Source organism: Alligator sinensis, unplaced genomic scaffold, assembly GCF_000455745.1.
Source record: "Alligator sinensis unplaced genomic scaffold, ASM45574v1 scaffold312_1, whole genome shotgun sequence".
Lineage (NCBI taxonomy): Eukaryota > Metazoa > Chordata > Crocodylia > Alligatoridae > Alligator > Alligator sinensis.
This window is the reverse complement of record NW_005842029.1, coordinates 2204210-2217580: the sequence shown is the minus strand read 5'-3', so window position 1 is coordinate 2217580 and position 13371 is coordinate 2204210. Positions and strand designations below refer to the sequence as shown.

The 13371-nt window shown below is 37.5% G+C and overlaps 1 protein-coding gene across 8 annotated transcripts in view; it reads right to left on the bottom strand.

Moving 5' to 3' along the window:
* Positions 1-13371, bottom strand: part of MID1 (midline 1) — a 395575-nt gene that overhangs the window by 240693 nt on the left and 141511 nt on the right. The window lies entirely within an intron of this gene.

Below are 13371 nucleotides of genomic sequence, written 5' to 3'. Positions count from 1 at the left end.
GGAAAGAGAATATTTAAATTTTTATCGATCTCATTAAATTGAAAAATACCTTATTCCATAGGAAGGTGTTACTTCTAATAATGAAAGGTGATGCTAAGCAAATACAGAATCAGACACAGACCTTAGATTGTGCATTATATAACTTACATGATCACACCCTAAGCTACAGTTTCTAGTAAGCATACTTTACGAAATGCTTCTTGGCTGCCCCACAATGTACACACACAAATATTCACACACAAGCACCTGGTTAAGAGCATTAAATAACACCTGTAGGATAAACCCATGTTTTTATTCAGTGGTCAAACTGATATAAACTACAACTTGCTCTACAGCCCACTGCAATTTGTATGTCACTGGGCACATGTACATGCGCGCTTTAATGCTCAGTAGTCTACTCTACTGCACATCAAAAACAGTGCTAATACGCTAATGCATGGTAGAATTAGTCTACTGCACATTAACCATCACTAAAAAGTCATTTGCTTTTTCTACTGTGCGCCAGGGCAACATAATTTACCTTTATGAATTACCTCATATTAGAGGTACGTACTAAACTTCATGTACAGTAGCAAAATAGCATTAATGAACATCTAGGTGTGCCTTCTATGTCCATCCGGTACAGCTAAATTCTAAACCATTTTAAATGCAAAGATCGTTCAACAAGGTAAAAACTTCCTGTCCAAGGGGTACAGGCACAAGACTGAGTTTTGGAGCAGTAAATTGGTTCTAGGTTGTCTAGTACAAGCCTTTTATGTGTTCTTAGACAAGTTCTTTACTTTCTCTTTCCTTCAATTTCTTCTTTATGAAAGGAGGATATTTTCCCCTTTCCCTAAGACTATTGTGAGGATAAATCTGTTAATGCCTAAAAGGGCTCTAGGCATTATGGTAACCGGGGCTATGTAAGCCCCTAGACCAGAGCTTTCCAAACTGTGTGCCGCGACACGTTAGCGTGTCGGCGGCAGTGTGTAGGTGTGTTGCGCGAAAAGCAGAAAATTTTGCGGAAGGGCACCGCGGAGCTCCCTTACTCGCGTCTGCTTCCCTTGGCCCCTCCCCCGGAACTTCCTAAAGCAGCTAATGTTAAAGCAGCTAAGCCTTAGCTGCTTTAACATTAGCTGCTTTAGGATCATGTGGCGTCTTGACGTAGGACGCACGTGATTGGCGGTGTCGGAGCGGTACGGCGAGGAGTGTGGAGAATTCGGAATTCTCATTGGAGACTCCTTTAACGGAGCAATTAGTTGTGAGTTACACCACCCCCAACTCTCAGCTGTGCTGAGCGGAGGAGTCCCCCGGAGGTCCTGGACTGGGACTGCACCGAGCGGGCTGTCCGCCATCTTGGCCAATCGGAACGGAGCTCAGTGGAGGCCAGAAGCCTCGGAATCAGCGTGCTCCCAATCACCCGGGCGAGCGCAGCTGCAGGCTGTCACCCAGTCAGCCCACCTGCTGCTGGCTGAAGGTAGGCCACCCTCCCAAACCCAATGTGGCAAACAGCAAGCCACTCACCACGTGGCACTTATAATTTGATTTCTGCCATTTATTTTTATTTTTACTCTGCTGTAATTGTGGATTGACCACCCACCGGCAGTGTACCACCGGAGAGTGCTGGAACTGGACTCTGGACATAGGCGTTGCAAATATTTGCAGCAATATAGCCTTGTAGTGAGACATATATATTTACACCATTTTTGTTGGACTTTTGCTTCTCTACTTCATGTGTTTTTGCAGCTGAGCTCCTACCTGGACCTATGTGTCCTAATATGTATTGTAAATACTTTAGTTAATTTTGTTTATTTTTCACATTTTCTCCTGGTCCTGATTCCTATCTTTATCTCACTTTATCACTGTGGGAGTGGAGCGCAGGTGCTGTTATTTTCATAAGAAAAAACAGAGAAAGATAAGCGCTAAAAACAGTCCTGTTATTTTCATATTTAGTTAATGCTAAAACCTAAAAATAAATTTGCATAGATTTATTCATTAAATTGCAGTTGAATTACCCGTAAAATGGATAAGTTTCTAATTAAGAAAAGAAAAGCTGGTGAAGATGACCTTTGCGATGAACAAAATGTAGCCGCTATAGAGGAAACTATGCAAGAATCAACTGTTGAACGGTCTGTATTAGTACATAAGAAGTGTAAAGGAAAAATTTCCAAGCCTCGTTTATACAATAAAGATTATATGAAACTGGGGTTCACATTTTCTGGTAATGAAAACAATCCTTGTCCTCAGTGTTTAGTTTGTGGGGATATACTTGCAAATGAAAGTATGGTACCAAATAAATTAAAGCGTCATTTTACCTCAAAGCACAGTCATTTGTCAGAAAAACCAGTAGAATACTTTATTGAGCTTTCAAAATCTATAAAGAAGCAGTCTGCATCATTCACAAAGAGAATGAAGACATCAGAGAAAGCTCAAAAGGCAAGTTACTTGGTTGCTCAAATAATTGCCAAAAACAAGGACCCACACACTATTGCCGAAACCACCATAAAGGAATCTTGCCGTGCTATTGTTCGAACAATGTTTGGGCCCGAATTTGAGATAGAAGTTAATAAAATCCCTTTGGCAGATAACACGATTGGAAGACGTATTCAAGACATGTCTGATGACATTAAGCAGCAAATGAAGGATATTTTTCAAGACGATAATATGATCTTTACATTGCAATTAGACGAAGCAACAGATGTCAGTGGGTTAGCACAATTATTGGTTTTTGTACGTTTCATTCATACTGACAGAATTATTGAGCAATTCTTGTATTGTCTAGAACTTCCAATGAGAACTAGAGGTGAAGATATATTTATAACTTTAGATTGCTTCATGAAGGAAAATAATTTGCAATGGTTAAATTGTGTAGGAATATGCACAGATGGCGCGCCCTCAATGGTTGGTTCAACAAAAGGTTTTCTAGCTTTAGCAAAGAAAGAGAATGAAAATATTATAATTACTCATTGCTTTTTACATCGCGAAGCACTAGTCGCGCAAACCATTGGAAATGAATTAAGAAAAGTTTTGGACAAAGTGGTTCAAATGGTCAATTACATTAAAAGTAGACCTTCAATCAAGATTATTTGCTCATATTTGTGAAGAAATGGGGGCAAGGTTTAAAAAGCTTCTACTACACACAGAAGTTCGTTGGCTCTCAAGAGGTCGAGTGCTTTGTCGTGTATATGAATTGAGGGAAATGATGCTTAAACTTTTTGTGGAAAATCAGCAAACTGAATTCTGCAATCTAATTCAAAACAAACTTTGGTGCACAAAATTGGCATATCTTGCTGACCTATTTGAACATTTGAATAAAATAAACACCAGTATGCAAGGAAAAGGAGAAAATATCTTAACAGCAGTAGATAAAATTTGTGCTATGAGAGACAGAATAGCAATTTGGAAAAGGCAAGTGAAAGAAGGAAATTTTGAAATGTTTTCCAAAACTGCTGAGTGCGAGCTAAAATGTGATATCAGCTCGCTAATTGTTGACCATTTAACATTGCTCGGAGAGAAAGTTCAGCATTACTTCCCAAATGTTGAAATCCAAGACTATGATTGGATCAGAAATCCATTTCTTTCAACTGCAACGAGGAACTTTTCACTTATTGAAGAAGAAGAATTAGCTGACATAAAAAATGATCGAAATCTCTTAATGATGTATGAAGAGGGTGACTTAGACAGCTTTTGGATTCGCATTTCAAAAATGCATCCAAACATAGCTAAAAAAGCGTTAAAAATTCTTCTGCAGTTTTCTACTACATACATTTGTGAAGTATCCTTTGCAACGATGGCAAACTTAAAGACACTGAAACGTGGAAGCTTAAAAATGCTTGATGACGAAATGCGAGTGTCTTTATCTAATATTCCACCAAATATTCAGAAACTGTGTTCATCCCATCAACCTCATACATCCCATTAAAATGGTAAGTAGTTATTGGTGTTATTCAACTTTTTTAAATTCTTGCACATACTTACATACTGTTACTCATAAATGACAACAATGTATGTTATTATCTTACAAATCATATATTTTTAAAAATATAAATGAAAGGTTTTCATGAGATATGTTGTGTCCCCATACATTTCGTTATTACAATTTATGTATGTGTCCGTATCTCTTATAACGGGTTAGTTTAACCTCCGGCTTGCTAGTAAAACTGAATTACTGTGTCGCGAAATGATGCATGTCTAAAAAGTGTGTCACCAACATGAAAAGTTTGGAAAGCTCTGCCCTAGACAGAGAAAAGCAGGAGTGGGGAGGGAAGGATTTATCTATGTGGAAAAGAAGAGGCAAAAGCAGCTCCTGCTGAAGGGGCTCTCAGTCCCCCAATTGAAAATGGACATGTTGGAAGAACATTATTAATCCGAGATAATTCAATGAGCAGGTAGATCTACTGCTAGATCCATTTCTGGGAAATCAGGGGTGATAAACACACATTTACATTCCCCCAATGAAGAAAAATAGGTGATATATCTTTGTTTTTTCAATTATACAGGGGTTTTTTTGGTTTGGACTTTTTACTTCTTACAGTTGGTTTAAAATTAATGTTTCTCTAAATAGGGTACCTACTGATATCATTGTTATATGCCACATTAGTGTGATCAGGTCTGTGTAGAAATACAGATCTTTAGGTCCTTAGACCTGGCATAGGAAAACTCCTCTTAGTATCACTGAGAGTTTGGCTGAATAAACACTTCAGGATTTGGCTCTATAAGATTCTGATATAATCTGTCAGGACCTCAGACTCCCTTCAAAATCCAGTCCTAATTGGTTACAGGGCTACTAATTTTCTTTATTTTTCTCTAGGTACTGCTATCCAGATTCTAAGTACTGATTATCTGGTTTGTTTATAAGGGAAGCGCAACCCAAAATATTTATGTTCTTGGATTTTAGAAGAGGAAAAATAAAGAATTCAGAAGAAAAAAAAAAAAAAAAAATCAGAAGGGCCCTTTTTTTTTTTTTTTTTTTAAGAAGGGAAACTTTAGTAAAGTAACCCATGAGGATATGGAGAGATACCACAAAGCATTAGTCATTCAGTATTATTATAAGCAAATGAGAAACAATGTCACAGAGCATTCCCTATCGTGTGACTATTTGGCATTTTTTTCTTTTTCTTCCCACTAGTAGCATTGTTTAATATTCAAACTTATTTATGTATATGCCTGCTAGAAAAGGAGTTGAAATGTTACCCTTTAAAGCAGCTTCACTGTTAGTAGTGTCCCCAGAGGATCAACTTGATCTGATCATCTCTCACCCTTATATCTGTGTCAAAGAGACCTCTTCTTAACTTTTTAACTGTTTTCCGATGGTACTTTATGAGCCACTGTCCCCCATTTCATTTAAATACCAGCATATAGTTTAGGCTTATTAGTTTCCATTTTTTTTTAAACTTTATTTAGGTCACATTTCCAGATGCATTTTCTCTTTAAACTTCTCACCACCCCTACCCCCCCCCGCACTTTTTTTTTGGTTAACTGGTGCTGGTTATTAAAAGATAATGACTACAAAGATAACACATTTCCACAGGTTCCTGGCAAGCCTGTTTTATGCTCCAGCCCTTTGATTGTTATTTTATACACAGTGCTCATATAAAAAAGATGTGAACTATTGGTTTGTGAAACTATAATGTTTTTATGTGAGGTGCATTATTTTCAGGTAGCTCCAATAAGTTAAAATTGTGAGGGCTGAAGCTGGTAATGATTGCACAGTATGAAAGCAAGCACAGAAATAAAATATAAACCAGCATGTTTTCACTTATGCTTCTCTTTCTTTCCCATTTTATTTGGTCTGCTTCTGACATCTCAGCATCTCAAGTCACAGAAACTGGCAGGTGCGTGTGCCGTGTATACTGTTCATAATTGCTTGTGTTTGCTTTATTGGAAGAACTAGGCATGCAACCCCCCGTCTCCACTATCCCCAGGTACAGCTGCTCTTCACCAGTAAAGAAAAGCACAGAAGTACCTCATACTTCACATCATGCAAAGAGTGCCCAGCACGCCAGGACAACTGCATACAGTTTTAAACCCCAGGACTATATTTTGTCTCCTATTCCCACACTCTTTTTTCATGTGTTCTTCAAAGGTTGTGTTCTATTAATAAAATGCTATATCTCCACATCACCACAACTAAATTTGATATACCTCATTTGCATTTAGACAAAGGCTCCTTCCATGCTTCTCGGGCAGCATAAAGCAGAATTTATGTAAATGCCAATGAGACCCAGTGGGACAATCCCATTGGTCCCGATTCTGCATTGTGTGCAGCTCCCCAAATCCCAGTGGACAGTGACACACCTGCCTCATGAGCTTTGTGCTTTATGACATAATAGAGGTAAGTTATGCCCTAAGAGCCCTTGATCCATACAGGAGCATTGGATCAAATTGTGTAGCCATATTAACTGATTGTAATGTCATTTTACTGACTAGTTCTAAGCATAAAGCTCAGAGAGAAATGTATAACTAGTGGTATTCATATCCAATTGAAAACAGAAGTAAAATCAGATGAAGAACTAAGAAGAAATGGCTTTTAAAAAAGTTACTGTCACCAGTTGCTTAGCTACACATTAAGTGCTAAACAGAGTGGAGATTGAGAGCTACAGGTGATTGACAGCCACCTATCCTTCCTGTGCAATTCCTAGGCTCGTTCAATTGAGGAAATCTACACTGAAATGGACTCACTTGTGGAAAAGAGAGGGAGGCACCTGCGGAAAAAGGCATCTGCTATTTGCAGCCTTTACTCTCTGACACGTCAGACCTCAGTCTCTGGTATTAAGGAATGACACAGCAGGGAAATTCAGTTTCTAAACCCCAAAATAATAGAGCCCTATTCCAGCTTTGAAGCTGCAGAGAGCGTATGTGATGTTCAAGGTGTAGCCATTTCACTACATGCCATTTGGTACTGTGCTGCTCAAGGCATGCTACCTGACAACCTAATTATCCCGAGTTAGTGGTTCTCAACCTTTTTAGATTCAAGGCACCCCACATTAGATTCCCCATGGAAAATGCCAGCTTTTAGCTTGCATCCATTTGACTATGGAAAAATAATAGAGCAATTCTTCTGTTGCAAAGAACTCAGAAATACCACACCAGGTCAGAATGTGACACTATTGGTTCCTATTTGAAATCTCTGGGTTTATTTTGTTAAATCACTTGTAAGTATTTGCACACCCAAAAGTGCCAATATTGTAAAGCACTCCACGGAACCCTTAAAAGGATCTCATGGCACCTTGGGTGGGGCATGACACCCAGGTTAAGGATCATTGTTCCAGATGCCTGGTCACATAAAACATGTTTGGGGCAGCACTGCACTATCTAGCACAGTCAATTAGTAGCATAGACTGGCCCTCTGTCCAAAGTAGCAGAAACTCCCTCTGTGAACTATAACCCTTCTCCTTCCCTACCTAAGTTAGGGTACAGACATTCAAAAAGCCTGAGTCAGAATTGATTTATCTTATATGGTTTTCTGTAAGCAGCGTAGTTTAGTTTGGCAGCAAACAGAATACATGTTCACCTTTGATGGGAGGGTAAAATCTTAGATTGGGTTCCACCATTTTTCAACCACTCAGTGTGCGCCAAATTTCCATACTGCTAAGTGTATAGACCAGTTTCTGATCACCTATGCTGGTAAAAATGTCATGTTGCTTCTTTACTATTCATTCCATCCAGGAAGAGCACAGACCAACTGCAGATGCTTCCTCAGCCTGACAAAGGATTTTTAAACCCGAAAGCTTGCTAAGAAAATTTTTCCAACTATTTAGTTGGTTTAATAAAAGATATCAAATTTACCCAAAGAACCTTGTCTGCCTATGTGCTTAGAACAACACAGCTACAACCTACACCCCTGTACCTGGCCCCAGTGCTTCAGCTCCTTTTCCCATCTTTCCTCTGAATAGAGATCTGGTAAGACAGATTGGTCTCGTTTTTGCTGTTGTCTATGCTGTCCTAATTTGCAAATTGTATCCCTCTTCCTGCTTCTTGTTGCACTTCTAAAAAGTCAGTAGCATGAGAAAAACTGAACACACTCCCATGAATTTCTTTTTTGTAGTAGAAATACTAGAGTATATGCTGACATCAATGGAAAGGTAAATGGGCAGAGCAACCAAGGAGCCTGAAGATAGTCAGAAAAGAACCATAGTTGTATTTTTATGTGGTACAGATAGACAGACAGACAGACACATACAGGATATATTTTTTATGTAATAGCTTGCAATAAAAGATAAGCTGTGGCACTATTTGTAGAGATGGGTATCTGCATCTTACACAGAAGCCTACACTTCAAGATAGATCTAATTATTTATTTGGGTTCCTAACACAAGACACCCGAGAAAACACTGATTTACAGAGGATGGCAGCTCAGGCCCTTAATAATGTTACAGTTTGGCCATCCCAACTCATTAGACCATTCTTAAAATTTCTGCTATGGGCTTTCTTATAGGTGCTTTATGGTTGATATGTAAAGAACTGAGAACTATTCATAATAATACAGACCCCCACAACATAATCTAATGCCGATTAATATTTTGGTCTTAAAATATATATATATTGTACACAAATATATATAAAATGTAAAAGAGCAAGAAAAAAAACAAATGTTTAATTTAAATGGCAAATAATTTGCTAGGGATTTCCAAATCTTGAATATTTATATAAATTTCTTTTTCTTCCTATGTAGCATTCTCCAACACCATTATTTTAAATATTAGCAAGGTATTTACTGTATATTACATTAAGGAAATATTTCAGTGTGTCAAGCAGCTGCATATCTCTTGATTGGGAGGTTACTATGGTTACTATATAATATTAAAATGAATACCAAGTAGGTAGGCAAAACCTGTGCAACTTGACATAAGAAATATTAGTATCTTTGGAAACATTAATTTATTCTTTTTAATTTTCAAAGGCATTTTTTATTTGTTTGCTTTGTTCATTTCTTGCTTTCCTAAATTGTGGAGCTTTGTGCTATTGATAGATTTCAGCAAAGGAAAGGTCTCTAACTACTTGGGTCTTTCAGTAAAAGCAAGAAAGTTAGCTACCTCATTATCTGTTTATAATTATGTCTAAAAATGACTGCTCCCACTATACTGAAATTGTTGTGGGGAGGGCGGCAGTTGTTCAGAGAATTCAATGAATCGTGGAAATGTGTTTACATGGATACAAACCCATTCCACAGAAAGAACTCAACATTAGCATGGCAGTGGACCATATAGTTTTTAATAGCTTCAGCCCTTTGTCTTGTATTCAGATAGAGCATTGTGGTCGTCCCAGGTTGCTGATCCAACATTTATTTCAGTTGGTTTACTTTTTTTGCCAATGGGCCTGAAGGTGATATTTAGGAAGCCTACTGTCAGGCATGCAAATTGGGATAAAAATGTGTCACATTAAATCATGACAGTTTAATAACATATTATTTATGGGTAAATGCTTTTATGCACTCCCTCTGAGAAGGGCAAGTTTAAAGGAGTGACCATAAAGACAAGATATTTAGCAATTTTATCCTTGTCAATCTCCTTAATAATTCTACTCAAGGAAAGTTTTAAAATGCTGATTTCATGGTCACTTTGCATTTTATCTAGTAAATTAAAATATCTGAAAGGTGAAAATATATGAATCTATTCCATTTTTGATCCAAATAAGACAATGTTGCTTTAGAACCAATGCTATTTTGGGAAAGCTTTAACCACAGAGGATCAGATTATCTTCCACTCATTCACTTGATCAGCGATGGAAGCAGATAACACAATTTTGACTTAGTTTATGTTTAGGGACAATCAGAAACTTCTTTTCAAAATGTGACATTACTTCAACTAAAGTCAATGGAAAAACTCCCACTAATTTGAATATGACTAAAATTTCACCTATAATCTAGTTATAATTTTATACCTTCAAGTAAAAAGCAAAGTAAAGTTAGGCAGAAGTTAATGCACTTGCAATTCAAAATCTGCATTTGCATATTGTGCTGAATTAAATAAATGAGGAATGGATTAATAGTTTGCAGTCTGAGGCAACACATTTCATAACACTGCTGGGCAATAGCTCAAAGCACTACCGAAGATAATATAGCAAACAGATATGAGTACTAAATATGCAGTCACATTACATATTTTAAAGCCCAGAATTCAACATGTATCTTGCATCAGAAATGGACATAAAATACTGTTCTGGCATGGTGTTACCATGTTAACAGCTAGCATGTCTTCTGTTAAAACCATTAATATATAGCTTATCACTTCATAAAAGCTTGAAATCACTGTTCAACATCAGCAAGCACATGTGGTATGCACATATATTGATATGAAAGAGATCTGCAAAGACAATAATAAGCATTCAGACAGAAGCATTTTTGTGATATAGTAAGCGGTGGTAAAACTAGCTGTTTGGCCTTCAATTACCAATTTGCTCTTTATCCACAAAATAAGCTGTCTTTCTTTTTTTTCCTCATTTCTGGAGTGTAGGAATATTGTTCCACTACCCACACTAGCTTATTTCCTTGACTTACAATGTGTGTTTTGAGAGTGATAGTTAAATCAGCAATTGCAGTGCCAAGTGACAGAGGCACAGGATGAGGAATGCACTCCTAAACCTGCAACAGAATATCCATTTGCAGGTGACACATTTGTGTATCGTGTCCCTAATCATGTTACCAATTTCTTGGTTTCAGCTACATACTTTTAGAAGACATGCTAGCTGTTAACATGGTAACACCATGCCAGAACAGTATTTTATGTCCATTTCTGATGCAAGATACATGTTGAATTCTGGGCTTTAAAATATGTAATGTGACTGCATATTTAGTACTCATATCTGTTTGCTATATTATCTTCGGTAGTGCTTTGAGCTATTGCCCAGCAGTGTTATGAAATGTGTTGCCTCATTTCTTCTTTTTAATTGAAAGCAGTAAAATAAAATTTCTAGGAGGAAACAGAAAAATGGGGTCAGCTATGAACAAAATAGAATAGTGGGAGAATGAATAAGGAAAACGAAGGAAATATGGAAAAAACAACAACAACAATCTGTATGCTTATAAAAACAATTATCTGCATACAAGTTTGTTTAAAATTATTGCTATTGGAGATACTTATCAGCACATATATGAGAGAGAGAGCTAAGGAAAAAGCTAAAGAGAAGATAAATGACAAAAGGATGGGACTGTCAGAAGTTAGTCTGGAATTGTCCTTCTGTGGTTCTTTCTTGAGGCAAGTAAGTAATTGCTATAAAAAACAGACCACCAAGGAGCTTATTAGAGTTTTATAAGAGAAACAATTCAAATGTATGGCAGAACAGGACTTCTTTATTATTTTTACTACTAGGACTAGAATCCTCTATGAAACATATTTGATGGACTCTGAGCAGCCTCTGGTGGCCAATAATAAATATCACAAGAATCCCAGGAACCTTTTATCCACCCCATCTCCTTTAGCAAGTGACACACACAAATACATGAAAAAAATCTAAAACAAATTTAAAGTTTTTTCTTTTAAGGCAGCCCAGAAATGAATGGGAAACGATATAGGATTCCTTTCAATTAGATTTGATGTCAGTCTCATGAATATGCAGATAGCCTAGTGATACTTTAATTAGTCAGAAGAAAATAAAGAGCTTCTTTACAATTGTTAAGCATTTTTTCTTTTAAAAGGAACAAATAAAACAAGTCTATAAATACTTGGAAATAATCCTATCTATTACTCATCTATTACACATAATTCTGCTGTTTTACTGAAAGATCAGTTAGATTCTCAGTTTTTATAAACCTGTCATTTTAGACAAAATTATTAAAAAACAATGAGTTTCAACTGAAGTTATATAATTTGGCATTATTAACTGAATATCCAACAGCTGTGTACTTGGAACATGATGTATTGCATATCCTACATCCTACTATCACACATTTCTAGACGTAATTTTTCTCTGTAGTTTCTCTAATTTTTCTTTGTAGTTACAGGCTTAAGAGCCTGTGGGATTTTGCATGCTTCAAATCTGTGGTAAGTTTTTTCCCCAGCATAAGACTAGCCCCTTAGGATAAAGGAATTTTGCTAGGGACCAGCTTTCTTGCCTGCTAAAATATGACAAAACCATTGAACTCTGACCATTAAAGCACTAGTGCATTCCACATTAGCCTATAGCAACAGGATATCCTGGTAGTCAGCAGAAAGGGGATAAAAACAACACCAAATCAAATCAACCTCAAATAACTTAAAACCCCCCATTTTAAGCGCACAGATATCCATCCATCTTGCACATTTCAGCTTTTTTCTCCCTTTTATTATTGAACATACAGCTTTTTGTGGCAATCGCAACCACAGAACTTTCAAGTCAGAGTAAAACTAAGATTTGTGTCAGCATGTCCAAGCATGAGAGAGAGGAGTTAGAAGAGTTCACATCTCAGTGTCTTGGCAGTTACCCTGTAAAGCCATTTCATGAAGACAGGGTAATTATCATAATTACTATGCACCCCAAGAATCTTTTAAAAAATGGCAAAATAGACCGCAATCCCAGTGTGATTAAATTCACTATTCTATTGCTCATTTCTCTTTAGATGCATGAATAATCGTTACTGACGAAAAGGGACTGCTGCCAGAAATCCCACTCTTATTCCTCTATGAATAATCAGTTTCATGTTACTCATGTGCATGAACAGACTGAATCCTTATCCTTGTCCTCACAAAGCATGCAGAGCTTGAGTTACTGTCTAAGTTCATTCTCCTTCCTGTAGTTTGACTTTATCAGTAACTCAAAAACAAGAGTATATCATAAACTTCAGGCTAAGCTTCCTCTCTGAGCTCAGCTATTCATAGAATTTCCTTCTAGGACTTCCCTGACCTTAACTCGCTAGTTTCTTCTTTTAGGAAGCAATTCACACCTCCTGTATTTTTAGGGTGGAGTTAATGAGACCAGATATACAATAATAATTTCCCAGAACTTCAGCAGTTTTACACACCCTTCTGGCACTTGTGATAGCATAGGATACCAGAAGTGCCCTATCCCCCTGGCAAAATGTACCTGTGAAGGGCTACTGGGAAATAACAAGTTGACACTTTGATTTCTGTTACTTCTTTGAAGCCTTGAAGAACTAAGACAGGAAAACATGCTATTCACTTAAGGTATTACACTTTGATTGACCAGTGCTTAACTATACATACAGTTGGGGAGGTTAAATTGGGCAAAAAATGTCTGGTCCCATCTAATTGAGTTCACCTAAGAGGGCGCACTATGTAGATCGGGATAACCCGTACCTTATCTAACTGAACATGTGTACACAGCCCCCACCCTGACCAAGCTATTTTTAGCCCTATCCCCTTCCCTCCCCCATGCACAGCCCCCAACCCATGGACCTGCCAGACCCTCCCAATCCCAACAAAACCCCTACGTGAACCCACTAGCTGACCCCCCCCC